General features: G+C 46.0%; 1 pseudogene; it reads right to left on the reverse strand.

The window, feature by feature from the left end:
- LOC110512086 overlaps positions 1 to 5,271 on the reverse strand; it is a 62,191-nt pseudogene extending 56,920 nt beyond the window's left edge.
- Positions 5,272 to 6,000: the final 729 nt, after the last annotated feature.

Genomic DNA, 6,000 nt, shown 5'->3' on the forward strand with positions numbered 1-6,000 from the left:
GTTGGGCCAGATGGGCTCTCGTTCCTCAGCCTGGCTGAAGAGATGAAGGAGAGTTATTAGGTTCTAGTTGGGCCAGATGGGCTCTCGTTCCTCAGCCTGGCTGAAGAGATGAAGGACAGTTATTAGGTTCTAGTTGGGCCAGATGGGCTCTCGTTCCTCAGCCTGGCTGAAGAGATGAAGGAGAGTTATTAGGTTCCAGTTGGGCCAGATGGGCTTTCGTACCTCAGCCTGGCTGAAGAGATGAAGGAGAGTTATTAGGTTCTAGTTGGGCCAGATGGGCTCTCGTTCCTCAGCCTGGCTGAAGGAGAGTTATTAGGTTCTAGTTGGGCCAGATGGGCTCTCGTTCCTCAGCCTGGCTGAAGGAGAGTTATTAGGTTCTAGTTGGGCTAGATGGGCTCTCGTTCCTCAGCCTGGCTGAAGAGATGAAGGAGAGTTATTAGGTTCTAGTTGGGCCAGATGGGCTCTCGTTCCTCAGCCTGGCTGAAGGAGAGTTATTAGGTTCTAGTTGGGCCAGATGGGCTCTCGTTCCTCAGCCTGGCTGAAGGAGAGTTATTAACATTCTCTTTCTGCAAATTATGAAGTGAGATGAGCTGCTGGAATGTTGACTCAACCAATCACAGCTCAGCTTTCTCCGTCTCTCTATATATCTCCCACTCTGTCTGTCCCTCTCGCTCCGAGTAATTCTTCCTCGTGTAACCTGCTGAGTGAGTAGCTGTCTTCCAGGCCTCCAAAAAATGGTCACCATTTCAATTGATTTCCAGTCAGGCTAATTTTACTACTAGACCATGAAGCTAGACAGAATATGTATGATAACAGACTACGGGGACCGGGTAGGACAGTGGAGACAGAATATCTATTATAACAGACTAGGAGGACAGTGGAGACAGAATACCTATTATAACAGACTATGGGGACAGGGTAGGACAGTGGAGACAGAATATCTATTATAACAGACTAGGAGGACAGTGGAGACAGAATATCTATTATAACAGACTATTGGGACAGGGTAGAACAGTGGAGACAGAATATCTATTATAACAGATTAGGGGGACAGGGTAGGACAGTGGAGACAGAATACCTATTATAACAGACTAGGAGGACAGTGGAGACAGAATACCTATTATAACAGACTATGGGGACAGGGTAGGACAGTGGAGACAGAATATCTATTATAACAGACTAGGAGGACAGTGGAGACAGAATATCTATTATAACAGACTATTGGGACAGGGTAGAACAGTGGAGACAGAATATCTATTATAACAGATTAGGGGGACAGGGTAGGACAGCGGAGACAGAATATCTATTATAACAGACTATGGGGACAGGGTAGAACAGTGGAGACAGAATATATATTATAACAGATTAGGGGGACAGGGTAGGACAGTGGAGACAGAATACCTATTATAACAGACTAGGAGGACAGTGGAGACAGAATATATATTATAACAGACAAGGGAAACAGGGTAGGACAGTGGAGACAGAATATCTATTATAACAGACTATGGGGACAGGGTAGGACAGTGGAGACAGAATACCTATTATAACAGACTAGGAGGACAGTGGAGACAGAATACCTATTATAACAGGCTATGGGGACAGGGTAGGACAGTGGAGACAGAATATCTATTATAACAGACTACGGGGACAGGGTAGGACAGTGGAGACAGAATATCTATTATAACAGACTACGGGGACAGGGTAGGACAGTGGAGACAGAATATCTATTATAACAGACTACAGGGACAGGGTAGGACAGTGGAGACAGAATACCTATGATAACAGACAAGGGGGACAGGGTAGGACAGTGGAGACAGAATATCTATTATAACAGACTATGGGGACAGTGTAGAACAGTGGAGACAGAATGTCTATTATAACAGACTAGGGGGACAGGGTAGGACCGTGGAGACAGAATATCTATTATAACAGACTAGGAGGACAGTGGAGACAGAGTATATATTATAACAGACTACGGGGACAGGGTAGGACAGTGGAGACAGAATACCTATTATAACAGGCTAGGGGGACAGGGTAGGACAGTGGAGACAGAATACCTATTATAACAGGCTAGGGGGACAGGGTAGGACAGTGGAGACAGAATACCTATTATAACAGACTACGGGGACAGGGTAGGACAGTGGAGACAGAATGTATGTAGTGTATGACCAGGGGGACAGGGGACGGTAGTGTAGACAGACAGGGTACGGTAGTGAAGACAGACAGGGTATGGTAGTGTAGACAGACAGGGTACGGTAGTGTAGACAGACAGGGTACGGTAGTGTAGACAGACAGGGTACGGTAGTGTAGACAGACAGGGTACGGTAGTGTAGACAGACAGGGTACGGTAGTGTAGACAGACAGGGTACGGTAGTGTAGACAGACAGGGGACGGTAGTGTAGACAGTCAGGGTACGGTAGTGTAGACAGACAGGGTACGGTAGTGTAGACAGACAGGGTACGGTAGTGTAGACAGACAGGGTATTGTAGTGTAAAACCTGCAGAACAAGACAATGGGTGGCCCTGGAGGACAGGCCCTTTAAGGTAATGTACTGTTCGGTATACATAGTTATAGGCAAATCAGTGCAATGCACACACCCTCTGCTGCCATCCTCCCACGCTTCATCAAAGAGCAGGCTAAATTACAGGACAGGAAATGGGAGGAGACAGACAGCTAGACATTCTGAGAGTTTTCCATCAACTGATCACCACTCCATTCTTAAACTAGTTTTATATTTCTCCTTTCCTCTCTCGAAGCTTTCCCATCCGCTCTCTCACTCTTTCCCATCTGCTCTCTCTCTCTTTCCTATCTGCTCTCTCTCTTATCTCTCAAGGTGTTCCAGAAGCTAGGCATCAACCCAAAGTCTAGAGTTTTATATTTCTCCTTTTCTCTCTCTCTCTCTCCATCCTCTCTCTCTCTTTCCCATCCTCTCTCTCGCTCTCCCATCCGCTCTCTCTCTCTTTCCTATCTGCTCTCTCGCTTTCCCATCCTCTCTCTCGCTCTCCCATCCGCTCTCTCTCTCTTTCCTATCTGCTCTCTCTCTCTCTTTCCTATCTGCTCTCTCTCTCGCTCTCCCATCCACTCTCTCTCTCTTTCCTATCTGCTCTCTCTCTTTCCCATCCTCTCTCTCTCTTTCCCATCCCTTCTCTCTCTTTCCCATCCTCTCTCATCTCTCTCTTATCTATCAAGGTTTTCCAGAAGCTTTCCTCTCTTATCTGTCAAGGTGTTCCAGAAGCTAGGCATCAACCCAAAGTCTAGAGTTTTATATTTCTCCTTTTCTCTCTCTCCCATCCGCTCTCTCTCTCTTTCCTATCTGCTCTCTCGCTTTCCCATCCTCTCTCTCGCTCTCCCATCCGCTCTCTCTCTCTTTCCTATCTGCTCTCTCTCTCTCTTTCCTATCTGCTCTCTCTCTCTTTCCCATCCTCTCTCTCGCTCTCCCATCCACTCTCTCTCTCTTTCCTATCTGCTCTCTCTCTTTCCCATCCTCTCTCTCTCTTTCCCATCCCCTCTCTCTCTTTCCCATCCCCTCTCTCTCTTTCCCATCCTCTCTCATCTCTCTCTTATCTATCAAGGTTTTCCAGAAGCTTTCCTCTCTTATCTGTCAAGGTGTTCCAGAAGCTAGGCATCAACCCAAAGCCTAGAGCAGGGAGGTACAACTTGTTACTGTAGCTCTACAGTGTAGACTCCTAGTATGTTTCTATAACCAACCCACGAGGAGAACACAGGGGGCCCTGTAGCTCTACAGTGTAGACTCCTAGTATGTTTCTATAACCAACCCATGAGGAGAACACAGGGGGCCCTGTAGCTCTACAGTGTAGACTCCTAGTATGTTTCTATAACCAATAAATGCACCACCTGAAACTGGACATTTTTAGAAGATATACTTTTCCACCAACCTTAACTTGGCGATACTATCTTCATTCTCGATTTGTCCGAATCAAAACACAACCTGTCCTGTAACTCCCAGTAATGAAAACCAAAAGTATTTGGTTCAATCACATGATGTGGTGTCAACAACCTGTAGCTGGCTAGACCAGTATACCTGATATGGACCACCGTGTACTGACTGTATCCGAGCTATAGACGAGCTTCACCTGATAGGACTGTTATACTAGTTAACTAAACTATCCAGAACAGACAGAACAGGTCCAATAGGTTATTATCTCATAGTGTTGTTAACTCACCGGGGACCGGAGGGAGGACCGTCACGAACAACAGCATCGTGATTTGCTTCAGCAACGACATTGACTTCACTCTGTTGTACATTTGATTTAACTTGAAACTTCCCGTTCTTCCAAAACTTAACGTATGTCTTTATACACTTCTGTCTCTTTCACGTACAGTTCAATAACCGTAACCGAAGTGTCCAGTATGGAGCGACACATTGAAGACGGCGTCAGGTTGTCATGCTAACAGACAGCTACTTGACACAACGTTAGCTACGCTAAGTTACCTAACTAACATTAACAATACACTGCTAGCGTTACTAACAGGTAGTTAACTATGTTAAAATAAACTTGTTAGGGAATAAACCCGTCGGCCTTTTTTTTTTGCCCACAGAAGTCCAACTTTGCCGTGTTTCCCCCCCCTAACGGTAGCTAGCTAGCTCCTTTGCTAATGTTAGGCCGCCTTGGTAGCGAACTGACGTTAGCTTGTTGTTTCACAAAGGTCCGTCAAAAACAAAACAAATTCCATGTTGACTATGCCTATTGCATAGGTCCTTGTCTTAATAACGTATCCATTCAGGGTTATTTGGTCTATTCAGTGTTAGTAAATAGGTTAGTCCCGTCGGGGTGGATAGACGTCTCTTCTGCTGCTCCCAGGCTCGGTTGCATTTGGCCTTGACCGGGCAGTGCGGCAGACAGGGCGACGGGGGAACGCCTGGTTGTGTCTCCAGAATCAGGTTGTTGGATGAAGAAACGGAAGCTCCCTATCTGCAGGCAGGACACCAGACAGTGTGGCGGGGGAACGCCTGGTTGTGTCTCCAGTATGAGGTTGTTGGATGAAGAAACGGAAGCTCCCTATCTGCAGACAGGACACCAGACAGTGTGGCGGGGGAACGCCTGGTTGTGTCTCCAGTATGAGGTTGTTGGATGAAGAAATGGAAGCTCCCTATCTGCAGACAGGACAGATAGCAGACAAGACAGTGTGGCCGGGGAACGCCTGGTTGTGTCTTCAGTATCAGGTTGTTGGATTTGTTTGGGTGGATGAAGAACTGGAAGCTCCCTATCTGCAGACAGGACTAACTACAACAATACATTCCTGCTGGAACCTGTAGTGGAACTTTACCGCCACCCTGTGGACATAACTCTACAGATAGCAGGTCCAGAAAACACTTCTACTGAAACATATAAAGTGTCCACAAGATGGCAACATGTCTGGTGAAAGACCCGCACATAGTGCATCAACTCATGTAATAACATGCCCCCAAAGAATTTGGAATATGAGTCGCGTTTTCCTAGTGGCTTGTTTCTGCGTTTTCTTTTGATTTCCCATCACGATCCAGTGTTTAAGAAAGGTGAACGGAGTTGAATAGTTGTAACGTGTGATGTTCTTGTCCTATAATGGGACAGCATAACATAGGTTAGGGATTAATTCAATGGAACAACTGTTCATTCCTCGACAGATTATCATCTTTAGGTTCTCTGGGTAGGCAAAGTGAAAGGGGGGCGTGCCGAACGGTTTCGCCCGGTAATAATACACGGGACACGGGTACTTTGAGGACTGGCTTCACGGAGATCCACGGTAACAGACAGTGCATGGGCACAATCTATTTAGAAAACAGGAGCAGTACGGTATACTTTTGTAATTCCTCAACTCAAATGAAATAATATCCCTAGGTCTCTAATCTGTTATTTTCATGTTAAACATGAACTTTAAACCTGTAGCCTGCAACGTTGATATGTGACACAGTAAAAAGGCAATGATTGAATGGTATTCAAATGAAGGTGACATGGTATTCAAATGAAGGTGACATGGTATTCAAATGAAGGTGACATG

This window comes from Oncorhynchus mykiss, unplaced genomic scaffold (assembly GCF_013265735.2).
Source record: "Oncorhynchus mykiss isolate Arlee unplaced genomic scaffold, USDA_OmykA_1.1 un_scaffold_164, whole genome shotgun sequence".
Classification (NCBI taxonomy): Eukaryota; Metazoa; Chordata; class Actinopteri; order Salmoniformes; family Salmonidae; genus Oncorhynchus; species Oncorhynchus mykiss.